The sequence below is a fragment of the Malania oleifera genome, chromosome 12 (assembly GCF_029873635.1).
Source record: "Malania oleifera isolate guangnan ecotype guangnan chromosome 12, ASM2987363v1, whole genome shotgun sequence".
NCBI lineage: Eukaryota > Viridiplantae > Streptophyta > Magnoliopsida > Santalales > Ximeniaceae > Malania > Malania oleifera.
The window spans coordinates 29,364,176-29,377,577 of NC_080428.1; the positions used below are offsets into that span (position 1 = coordinate 29,364,176).

The 13,402-nt window shown below is 38.0% G+C and overlaps 1 pseudogene; it reads right to left on the reverse strand.

Annotated features, from left to right (window-relative positions):
• Nucleotides 1-11,621, reverse strand: part of LOC131144544 (putative ALA-interacting subunit 2) — a 70,975-nt pseudogene extending 59,354 nt beyond the window's left edge.
• Nucleotides 11,622-13,402: the final 1,781 nt, after the last annotated feature.

Below are 13,402 nucleotides of genomic sequence, written 5' to 3' on the forward strand. Positions count from 1 at the left end.
TCGACAAGGTCAGGAAGAAAAACTAAGGTTTATGCAGTTTGAGCTGTAGAGTGAAGGAGGACAGTCAATTAGACGATCCTAAGATAGATCAGAGGGAGTACACATGCCCAGGGCATGCCAGATTTTATTGAACCTTTCTTCATTGAGAGGTTTTGTCAAGATATCAGCTAGTTGATTTTCAATAGGAACGTAAACTAACTCAACATCTCCCTTTTGGACATGATCTTGAAGAAAATGATGTCCAATCTCAATATGTTTGGTCCTAGAGTGTACACATGGGTTTTTTGAGATGTTGATGGTACTTGTGTTATAACAATGAATTGGAGTACCCTTAACTAAAACTTTGAAATCCTCAAACTATTGCTTCATGTATAAGGCTTTGAGCAGAGCAACTCCTGGCTGCAATGTATTCAGCCTCTGTGGTGGAGAGAGCAGCAAAGGTTTTCTTTTTGCAAAACCATGATACAAGTGAATGTTCTAGGAAGTGACAAGTTCCATTAGTGCTTTTCCTATCGATTTTGTAACCTCTATAGTTGACATCCGAGTAGCAAGTGAGATCAAAGGGAGCGTTCTTAAGGTAAAAGAATCATAAGTCATGTGTTCCTACTAAATACCTAAAAATTATTTTGACGGCATAAAGATGAGACTTTGGGAAATTATTGGAATCTAGGGCATAAACAGACACTAAACATTATATCAGGTCTACTAGAAGTGAGATATAACAAACTACCAATCATTCTGCAATAAAGCTTTTGGTCTACATTCTTCCCCTTTTCATCGGTTTCAAGTTTTGTTGTGATGCTCATAGGGGTTACTTTAGATTTGCCCATCACAAGACCGAACTTTTTAACCATATCCTTAACATATTTGGATTGATTTATAAAAATTTTGTGTTTCATTTGTTTTATTTGTAACTCTAGGAAAAAGGTTAATTCACCCATCATGCTCATTTCAAAAGTTTTCTGCATGGTTTGGGCAAACTCTTGACACAAAGTTTCATTTGTAGCACCAAAAATGATATCATCTACATAAATTTGTATGACTAGCACATCCTTTTCTTTATATTTTAAGAATAATGTAGCGTCAAATTTACCTCTTGTAAGCCCATCTTCTAGGATAAATTTTCTTAAACGTTCATACCATGCTCTCGGTGCTTGCTTAAGTTCGTAAAGGGCTTTTGAGAGTTTGTATACATATTGAGGATGTATGTGGCTCTCAAATCCTAAAGGTTGCTTGACAAAAACTTCTTCATTTTTGTATCCATTTAAAAACGCACTTTTTACATCCATTTGAAATAGTTTAAAGTTTATGTAGCAAGCAAATGCAAGTAACATCCTAATAGCTTCTAGTCTCGTGACAAGGGCATAATTTTCATCATAGTCAATACCCTCTTGTTGATTATACCCTTGAGCCACTAATCTAGCTTTGTTTCTAACAATATTGCCATCTTCATCTTTCTTATTCCTAAACACCCATTTTATGCCAATTATTGTAGTGTTTTTGGGTTTAGGTACTAAGTCCCATACTATTTTTCTTTCAAATTGGTCTAGTTCTTCTTGCATGACATTTATCCAGTTTTCATCATTTTCAGCTTCCTTAAAGTTTTTTAGTTCTAAATGGGATATGAAAGCAATGTGGTTACATCCACTTCTTAGGTGAGATCTAGTGCTAACTCCTTGGGATGGATTACTTATGATAAGGTCAGTTGGGTGATTCTTGACAAATTTCCAAGCTCTAGGGAGTTCATAATTTTCTTCTTCTAGTTCCCTAGACTCTTTATGAGGTGATGTTTCTTGATGATCAATTTTTTTGTCTTCACAGTTTTTATCTTGGTCATTATTTATCTTAAGTTGCTCAAGTTCATTTTCAATTCTAATAGAGGTGACTTGATCATCTCCTTCCATGTCAACAGTTGTTTTGGATGAGTGAGGGTTAGTTTCATAAAAAACGATGTATGTTGATTCTTGAATAGTTTGAGTTCTTTTTTTGAACACCCTATACGCTTTGCTATTCAGGGCATATCCTATAAAGATTCCCTCGTCGGATTTTGAATCAAAATTTTCTAGATGATCTCTATCATTTAATATGAAGCATTTGCATCCAAAAACCTTAAAATTTGAAATGTTTGGTTTTCTATCCTTCCATATTTTGTATGGGGTTTTTCCTAACTTGGATCTAATGATGACACGATTACTAACATAGCAAGCTGTGCTAACGGCTTTGGCCTAGAAGTATTTTGGCAAATTATGTTCATTGAGCATTGTCTTAACAATTTCTTGGAGTGTTCGATTTTTTCTTTTAACTACTTCGTTTTGTTGTGGGGTTTTTGGCACGGAGAAGTTGTTTGAATAACCCTTATCATTACAAAAGTCTTCTGGTTCTTTGTTTCTAAATTCTCTTCCCCTATCACTTCTATTGTGAACAATTGACATTCCCTTTTCATTTTGAATTTTTCCACAAAAATGGATGAAGGCATTATAAGTATCACTGTTGTTTGAAAGAAAGATTGCCTATGAGAATCTAGAAAAATCATCAACTATTACAAAAGCATATAATTTTCCACTAATACTTGCAATATCATTTGGTCCGAACAAGTCAAGATGGATCAACTCTAAAGGTCTTGAAGTGGATATCATTTTCTTTGTTTTGAAAGATGATTTAACTTTTTCTCCATATTGACATGCATCACATACCTTGTCTTTTACATAATTATCATTTGGTAGGCCATTTACTAGTTCCTTAGATGATAGCCTATGCAGTAAGTCCATGCTAGCATGACCAAGTCTTCTATGCCATAACCAACAGTTTTCATTAATTGCTGCCAAACATCTAATGTCACAAGTTTTAATGTCTTCAAATTCAATTGTGTAGATGTTGGTTTTAATGTCTTCAAATTCAATTGCATAGATGTTGGATTCACATTTTCCTACTAGTATGGTATTTCCATTTAAAAAATTTATCAAACATTGGGTGGATTGGAATGTAATTTTTAACCCTTTATCGCATAGCTAACTAACACTTAATAGGTTATGTTTAAGAGTATCTACAAGAGCAACATTTTCAATATCCAATGATGAATTACCTATTATACCTTTACCAATGATTCTTCCTTTGGCATTGCCTCCAAAAGTGACCAATCCTTCCTTCTTGTAGATAAGTGAGAGGAATTTGCTTGCATCTCCTGTCATGTGTCTTGAGCAGCCACTTTCAAGAAACCATTTATTTCTTATTGAGTTGGTCTTTAGGCATACCTGCACATAGCATTAAGTGATTTGTTTTGGTACCTATATTGACTTGGGTCCTATGGGGTTAGTGTTCTTAATCACCCATTTTTATTTCATGCTCTTTCCTCTATTTCCCCTGAAGAGGCAAGTAAAGCGTACATGACCTTTTCTTTCGCAATATAAGCAAACTTTATTAGCATGTAATGGGTTTGGCTTAGGTGCAGAGATTTTCTTTGACATGGAGCTTCTTTTACCACAAAGATTTGCAAAACCTATTGATTCAGATGGAGATAAGTCATATCCTAATTTTTCCTTGAAAATTCCAAATCTTTGGACTCCAAGTAGCTTATCAAAATTTTCTTTACCATTTGTAAATTGTATTATTTTGATCTTCCATCTTCTTTTTCAGTTTTGAATTTTCTTGAAGAATTCCCAAAATTCATTTTTTCAAATTTCCAACTTCTTTTTGAAAGGACTCCTTGTAATTCTTACACTCCTTAGTAAGTTTTTCGTTTTCAAAACTGAGAGATGCATTTTCTTCTTCTAAAGTATCACATGAGCATATATTTTTTTGCTTACATTTTGCATGAGTTTCTTCTAAGAGTTTGTTTTATTTTTGGTAGCTATCAATTCAATGTAGAGCTTCCTATAGTTTTCTTCTAATTCATCATAAGATGGAAGGTATTCATCATAAAAATTTACCTCACTTTGTTCGTCTGCCATAAGGCAGAAGTTAGCAACTTCTTCTTCAATTTCTTCATCAGTTGAGGTTCCATCTAGTTCATCCCATTCGGATGCATTCATGGCTTTGAACTTCTTTTTGTCTCCTTGTTGATTATTGCCTTTGTTTTTGAAAAGAGGACAATCGGCCAAGCGGTGCCTAATCTTTTTGCAGTTGTAGCACCTTATGCTTGATTCTCCATTCTCTTTTTGTTTTCCACCTTATTTGTTCATCACAAAATTTCTAAATCTTCTTGTGAGGAGAGCAACTTCATCATCATCATTATTTTCTTCCTCCTCTACGAGCTCTTTTTGTTTTTCAGCTTTTAGAGCAATTCCGGTGGCTTTCTTTGGTGCTTCAGCTTCTGCAGTGGCATTTTTATTTTTGATTCATAGGTCATGAAAGACCCAATCAACTCGTCAAGAGTGACCTTTGATAGGTCCTTGGCCTCCTCAATTACTGTGAACTTTGCGTGCCAAGATGCCAGTAGAGAGCGAAGGACTTTCTGCACATTATCTTCCATAGAGTATTCTCTACCAAGAGCTTTTAGTCCATTTGTGATATGAGTTAAGCGAGTAAATATAGCAATAATTGTTTCACCCTCTTCCATTTTAAACATTTCGTATTCCTTAACTAACATGTAAATTTTTGACTTCTTTACCTAGGTTGTTTCTTCATACGTTACCTGAAACTTTTCCCACATTTCCTTTACCATGTTGCATCCATAGATTCGGTTGTATTCTTAATCATTCCTTTTCAGCACAATAAAGAAAGTTTTTAGTCTTGAAGTTCAGTTGTGCTAGTTTGCATCAGCCTCAGGAAGTTTCCCAATCGGTATGTCATCGCCTTTCTCATTTTTGAAGATATAGTCTCCTTCGGTGATGACGTTCCACATTCGGTAGTCTTAGGTTTGGATGAAGATTGACATCCGATCGTTTCATGCCGGGTAGTTAACTCCACAGAATTTGGGAGGACGGTCCACGGATTAACCTTGGGCAAACATATCGGCCATATTGATCTTTGTGCCTGGGAGTTACTCTAAATATCTATCGACTGGCGCTCTGATACCACTTTTTGGCCCATATATGCGTCTAGAGGGGGGGTGAATAGACGTTTTTCGTGGATATGCAAGTTTTTCTGCAATCACACAAATTTCTTGGCAAGAACAAGATTATGATATCACAGTGTGTAAATCAAGCAAATAGTAATGGCTGAGCAACACAAGAGAGAAAAGAGAAGAGAAACTTAATGCAACGTTATTAACGTGGTTCGGCACCGTGCCTATGTCCACGCCTTGAGACCAACTCAAGGATTCCTCAAATCCACTATGTGATCCTCCTTCCGGTGGAGAAGCCTACATAATCAGTTGCTCACAAAGAGCTCTTACAATGGGGCTCACCTAGAGGCACCTCACAATGGCCCATAATGAGCCTTACAATATAAGTAGTTTGAACAAAGGTAAATACAATCTAAAATGCTCCTCCAGAGCTGAATATCTCAATGTAATCCTCACACTATTTCCTTTTTTTCAATGGAGTGTAAACAAAAGCAATAGCAAGAAGGCAAGTGATTGCACAATGAAACCCTAGAGCAAATGCACAATGAATGTTTTCAACAACTAATAAGCTTCACTACTTTGAAGTTAATGCATAAGACCTATTTTAAAGGCCAAAGGGCGAACTAGGCGCTGGAGAGCCATTGAACATTTATTGATATGAGACAAGATGAAAACTAGCCATTCTGGCGCATTAAATGCCACTTGCAGCCCAACATTCGTCGACAAGGTCGCGCCTGCATTGACGAACCTCATAAGTACCTTCATCGATGAAGCCCTGTGTTCGTTGATGAGCCAGTAGTTCTGAATTTTGATAGGTCTCGGTTTATCTTCATTGACGAATACCTTGTGTACGTCAACGAAATGTGAGCAGACTTCGTCACCAAATCCCCCGTATTCGTCTGCAAGGGTGCTCTGAACTTTTTGGTGTTCTCGGTATCTTCTCGTCGATGAATACCCTGTGTACATCAACGAGGTCCTGTGTTGTTTTCGTTGATGAAACCCCTGTGCTCATCGACAAGGCTCTTTTTCTTTTCTAATTTATTTCTACCAAGTTTGTACCAAAGTAAAAAGGTCCTTATCTTTATTTTAGAAATGGTTTCTGATCTATTTTAAGATGTCTTAGGTTTAATAAAATATGTTTGAGGGTTTTAGACATCTTGTGTAGTTTTTCTTGACTTGTTATATGTGAGTGAGATTGTGCCTGTGTTCTAGTGATCTATATGTGTTTTTCCCATCTCTTGCTTTGTACTTTTGAGTCTTACGATACACGAGGGATTACAGAATCAATCTCTCTAACTCTCACACATAACTTGGAACATGTGTTGTGGCCGAGTTTTGGTTATGTCATATGTTGCTTTTGTCTGGTTTGAGACTTGCTTTCTTTGGAGCTATTATGTGCAACTTAGAAGAAAAAGTTAGTAATCCTTAATGTTGACCTTATGGGTCATACCCTGTTTTGATTATGACAAATACTCGGGTATTTAATGATTGCCAAGTTGATGTGCAGGTTTATCTTGGCAGTATCCTATGATGGCACTCGGAGACCCGGAGGAAACGAAGACTCTGAAGACCCTTGATATAATTGAGTTGTTGTAATTTATATTCGAGTCTGTAATAGTTAAGTAGGAAAGGTCTGTAATAGTAAATAGGTCTTTGGTTTGTGATAAGCTCACACACATCACATGCATGATAATACGTAAGCTCAAACCAAACCTTGAATGAGAAAGGACCTTAGACAGACCCTAGGGTGTACCCTTCGGTCGATCAAAGGTCGACCGACACCGGACTTTCGGTGTCTTCAAATTGGACCCTAAGTGACCTTAGGACACACACATATTCACATATGTTTGTTAGGCACTTGAATAGGGTTTATATGTTGCAAGAAGGGACCGAAATGCACACTTGGTGCACTTTCGGTCGACCGGCCAACTCAGTTCAATTTGGCCCGATCGACCGACACCGGTTCGGGTCAACTATTTGACCCAGGCTTGGTCGACCGAGTACTTGCAGGTCATTTGACCTCGGTCGACCGAACCACCTAGGAGTCAACTCTTTGACCTCCCGGTCGACCGACAAGATTTGTACTCCAACAACCTGGTCGACCGAGGGGTCTTGGGAGAATTCCCAACGGTATGGTCGACCGAGCCCTTCAGTTCAAAATAGCCCCGGTCGACCGAACCTTGGAATTTTGGAAAATCGCCTTCCTCGGTTGACCGGCCACTCAGTTCAAAATAGCCCTGGTCGACCGAGCCATTTGAGTCTTGGTCGACCGAACCACTTCTGCTCGACCGGACCTCTCGGGTTGCTTCCATTTTTACCGTGGTTAATATTTTTCTAAACAGGGTTAAAATGCCTTAAACGTCATTAAACTTTTCTAATAATACCCAATAGGTCCCCAACAGTCATATTTTCTCCCTTGCCTATATATACAAGTTCATTTGAGAAAATTGGTGTGAGATTAGCCACCTTGATTAGGGAAGAATTCTCTGAAAAATAAAAACCCTATACTACTCATTTTATTACTCAAACCACTCATACTTACCTTCTCATACAAATTAAACCCTTTGTAAGTTGATTGAGTGCTAGTCTAAGTAGGTTTGCTCTCCTATTCATATTTGATTGTTTTATTATCTTTGAGAGCTAAACCTTGAGTATTCTTAGGGGACTTTATTAATAAGTCTATCCTAAGAAAACTTTGATAGATCTTCTAAGATTTGCACCTCCATTGCAACATCTTAAGAAGATTGTATTTGTATTTTGGTTGCAAAACATTTTCAAATATCTACTGTGTTATTAATCTTGAAAATATTTGATGAGATATTTGCTAGTGTGATAAAATCTTTGTTGCAATACTCGTTAACTCATATATCTCTTGCTGAATACAAAGATTGAATATCCTTTTGCAAACCAAACTTATACGTTGCTAGAGCTTCATATACATATGTGTATTGAGAAAACTTGTTGATTGAAATATATGAAGTCTGGATGATATCTTTGTTTGAGCACTTAGATTGAATATCCTGTGATACAAAGATCATTTAGGTTTGCACTCTCACGTACGCATTACACTGATAGTAAATCTATTTGAGAGTTGACATCTTAGACCACACTGAGCTTACAAATTATTTCATATTTGTGGTGTATATTATTACGCGAATTTGGGTACATATCTGCTTTACTTGAAAGCACAATCACTGTACCATTTCATTGTAATACACATTTGTTGTATTTGCAGGCACGGGCCTGAAGAGGGAGACTAGCCCTGGAATAGTCCCGGATTGGCTTAGACCCAGTTAGGAATGCTAGGTGCGTCGTCCTGTTAAGACACGTAGGTTGAGGTCAGCCCCGCTAATTGACCTGGTTAAGGTTGAGGTCAGCCCTGTGTTAATTTGACCTGGTTGTAAACGGTGCCGCTCCACCCTTAAGTGAGCTATTAATGGAATCCTCTAGCTTGCGAGCTTGAGGCGGGGACGTAGGCACTGTTGGCCGAACCTCGATAACATATCATGTGTTTATTTACATTTCTGCACTTTACATTTACCGCACGCGTATGTTATTATGTGAATGATGCGCTTAACTTAAATTTCCACATATCTTTTATATCTGCGCATTTGGAATTATATAGACCAACCCTAGGTTGTTTTATACGAGCATTTTATTTAACCTAGGTGATAAATTTGAAAATTCCAATTCACCCCCCCCCCCTCTTAGGAATACACCAATTCTAACACTTAAAGAACTGCTAATGGGTTGTTGTCATCAAAGCACAACTAGAATGAAAGACCCTTAACCACTAGGTCTAACACCTACCATTCTGCTCTGAATCTCACAAAACAGACACCGCCAATGGCTCTGAAACAGTTGAAAACCTTAGGATGTTCAAGCCGTTCGAAAAATCAACTCGAAATGGCTCTAAAAAGCTCGGTCAAACTTCACGTCAAATTGGTCAAACAACAGTTAACTCTCCATTAACTTCAACAGAATATTTCCTACCTTAACGGAATATTCCTGACAGCGTTGACGGCTATTGATGTCGTTTGCTAACGTGGCACCGCAGGGCCCACTTGCTGATGTGGTCTGGGGTCCACCTGCTAATGTGGCACCAAGGCCCACCTCCTATGGAGTACACTTGCTAAAGTGGCACCAGGCCCACCATGGGTCCCAGCTGCTGACGTGGCAGCTGATGTGGAACGGTCTCGTTTGTTGAGGTAGCGTAGGTCCTCGCTGACTGTGCAGTTGACTTGGCGATGCCGTGGCCATGGACCTGCTGACATGTTTGCTGAATCAGTGCTAACGTGGCGCTGACATCGGCGTCTTCAACCTCCAGATGCTTTTCGAACGTTTCGCTAGCATATGGGCGCATGTGAGGACACTTTCTGATCATCGGTGGGCAGGTGAGGGCGCGTCGCCTCTCCGTCGACGGCGCATGTGGGCGTGTGCAGCCTCTTCTGAGCTCCATTTGAGCTCTAGTTACCGCCATTGGCTTCGTCTCAAAGAGAGGAATGTTTTGGTTGTCTCAAAACTGAGTTTCGAGCTACTAGGCAGAGGCTCAAATTTGGGAATTTTGCTCCGATCCGACGATTTTGCTCCAACCTCGCTCTGATACCATTTGTTGGGAAGTGATCTATGGGTAACAATCGCACTAGAAAAATTACACAACCAAAAATATAAGACCATATTTACGTAGTTCAGTCCACTGTGACCTACATCCATGGGAGAGCACACAATCACTATAAATGGGGAGAATTACAAGGAGGAGGAGGCTACTGCCCTCAACTCTACTCTCTTTCTCTCTCTACAGCACACTCTACCTCATACAGCACACCACACTCTGGAACTCCCTCTCTCTGCACACACACCTCACGGGTCTTTGCTGCCCACACACACATCCACACAACTCACCACCTTGCCACTCACAATCACACACACATATATATACACATATGGGATGGGGGTATTCAAACAAGGTAGCTGTAAAGTCAATATGGTAGGCAGCTGTTTGGTGGTCGTCTATCTCCAGCGTCAACGATTGCGGCTGGGTGGTGCAGCTGTCAACTCCAATACGAGCCACACCCTAACATGAAGCACCCCAGGCACTTAAGCAATAGTCAAGACACTCCACAACCAACCTTCCAGCAACAAGAACCATAGGCAAGCACGAAAACAACAATTACAGCATGATAATAGTATCATCACTGAACCAAAATCCAGATGAAACATCAGAACAGCAACAACAGATAGCAAGAAAAAGTACGGCATTGTATTTACATAACGATCTGCCATAAGCCACACAAATACCCACAAGAGTGTCTCATAGTTGAGAGGAGAACTAAACGACTCTCAATTTAGGAAAAAAAATCTCTACTTCAAGGGTTGGCAAGGGATAGAAAAGGAAAGGAAGCTAATGACTTTAACTACGTCAGATTAATCAGGTTCAGAGAAATTGCTTTGATACCTTGTTGTAAATCTAAAATAAATAGAAGAATCAAAGAAGAAAATACAGTACTGAAGGTTAGATATGACAATAAGAAGAAAAAATCATACGGCAGTTTTGTACAGCCTTATGTATAGCTCCAAGTCTGCCCTCTTATATATTAATAAGAATAAAAAAAAGATTTTAAGGACAAAAATACCCCCATCACACAACCTAATTATTAAAACAAAATATTTATTTCTAACAATATATTTCTTTGGTGATTAAAAGAAAAACAAGAAAAATGGAAAGCCAGAAAGAATAGAATAACAATATACATTCCACTCTTAATACTTACAGGAATACTAGGGTCCAGTTTTCCACCTCCAATCAAGGTGCCATTCTAGAAATTAAAGGGAAACACTTGCTTCCCAAATTTGTGATCCGGTCACTCTTCCATGCAATGTTCTTCCTATTGACTTTCAATTTAGCCTTGCCATGAATAAAAGTATAAATGTCATTAAACAAGCTCTAGCCTATCAACCCCCAAGGCACAAATGGGAGACCGTTGTTGGACTCTTCAGGTTTGCATGAACTTGTGTGATTGTATTTTAGCCCATGTAAGAGCTACCCATAACTTCTACTCTTGACATACGTGGAGAATTTAGGGAGCTTTTGTAACACAGAATGATAGCACGAGGCAAAAAAAATACACAAATGAACACATGAAGGTTGATTTGTTAGAAACTAAATAGGAAGAAAAACTTTGGCATGAAACCAAGCTTAAGGCATTGAAAGCCAACCTATTGCAAGAAATCCCACAGAAAACAAGTATATTTACATTATCATTCAGAACCTTGGTATGAAATAATGTTAGTAAATATTTCATTCCTTCATTATCACAAAGATCCTAGTTTCCATTGTTTGTCTGTCTCATAAAGGTAAAATGCTGTAAGATGACACAGCATGAATTTTTACTTTCCTATCATAATTTTTTGGAAGGCAACTTCCAATATTCAAATAAAATAAGGCAGAATTAATAAAATACACTTCACTAAAGAAATAAAGAAATTGGGAGAAACTTTTAACAGAAGTAAAACAAAGAACTCATTTGCTTCGCTCAAAATGGAGATGAAAGAACTCTTACCGCTGGTGGTTCTGATAGTAGTTGTCAAGGTGATAATAGATATAAATTGGAGCTTTCATGGGCTTGTACACCTGAAGGTAGCCTCAAACACAGAATCCACAGATGTGAAGTTCAAGGACAAAAACCTTTAGAGTTATGAATTATGATTTTTCCTATATAAGCAATAGATATAATTAAGAAAAATTTCAAATTAAATAATCTCATGCAACGGATTGATGTGTTGTGGCTATTGAGTGGTGAGGCACCTAAAATAAGCTTTAGAAACCCAAGACATGGCATTGAAGTACCACTATCTCATTGTTGCACTTGGGTCTGATTCAGTTGTTTCCACCGTTCATTAAAATCTAAACCAAATGATGATCCTCATCTTATTATAAGAACCAATTTCAAAAATTTGTGGTTGGTTGATTTTTTTACCAAAGCATCCAGATACTGCTCATGCCATATCTGTTATTAGTATGTTCATCCACAAACCCTATGCTAAAGATAAGCAACTCATAAAATTTTGCAGTGTCTAATGTTCTGTAAAAATCTATATTCTATAACAAAAAACAACAACAAGTCAAGCCTTAAGTCCCACTAAGTGCGGTCAGCTACATCAATTCTTTTATGCCAATTTACAAAATCGTGGCAATTACCTCCAACAAGACAATGCTATTAAATCCTTACTATCTCATTCCAAGTTATTTTAGGTCTACCCATATCCCTAGCCCTTCAATACTTAGAAAATTTTCATACATAAGGCATTACCATTTGATGAACAAGGCTTAAATGACGTCATTTTGACACTTCAGTTATCAATTGTTTGTCTATATGAGACGAGCTACAGAGTTTTGCAGATCAATTTTGACAAAAGAGTGTCATCTCATGGCGAATTGCATGTTTCAGCTATTAGCTTGAGCTTTCACCTTTTTAGTTTGGCTTTCATTGAGGGTGTTTGACAATATATCTCATTATGATATCATAGCTAATCATTTTTTCTTGAACAGTGTTTATCATGATTGCCAAAAGACATCACAAAAGTTTTATGTAACTAGAAAAATACAATGTATTTTTGAATGAATGGTCAGCATTTTGTGTATAGTCAAGTAACCCTTCACTTTATTAATATGACACACATATCGTTTCATTCTTCTTTTGGATGGCACGTAATGGTGCCATTATTAAATCTTCCTTTGCCCCTTTTTTTTTTCGTAAAAGAGGGCGACACCTCCTTTCTTTATTAGAAAACCCCTCACTTATGGCAAAGGAATATAGTGGTTCTAGTAAAACAAGCTACAAACAGATAAAACCGAAATGTAACAAAATGAAAAGATTACAAAACGACACATTAGACTCTTAAATTAGGAAGACCAATTTTTTCAAGGCGTATCATGCCTCTAACTAGACGGGGTAAAAGAATCAAACTCCAGATATCTCATAATGGTGCCTTCCTCTCCCTGACAAGACAATAAGTCTACAACCTTATTTCCTTCTCTAAATTGGTGAGCAATGGTGAAATTAATCGTCGAAAGAGCCTCAAGAAGCTCTTCCCAAAAGTCCCACAAATACCATACCATGCATCTTCTAGAACAAATCCAATCGACCACTACCTTAGAATCACATTCAATCTCCACATTCATATGACTCATTTCTTTGCACATCCGCACTGCCTCTGTCAGTGCCCTAAGTTCGGATTTATTATTAGAGTCATAGCCAAAGAAGGAAGAATAAGTTCCCAGGAAATCCCTGCTACAATCTTGAATCACACCACTCCCTCCACATGTCCCTGGATTTCCACGACAACTACCATCTACGTTCAACTTAACCGACCCAACCCCAAGGGTTCCCCCACCTAACA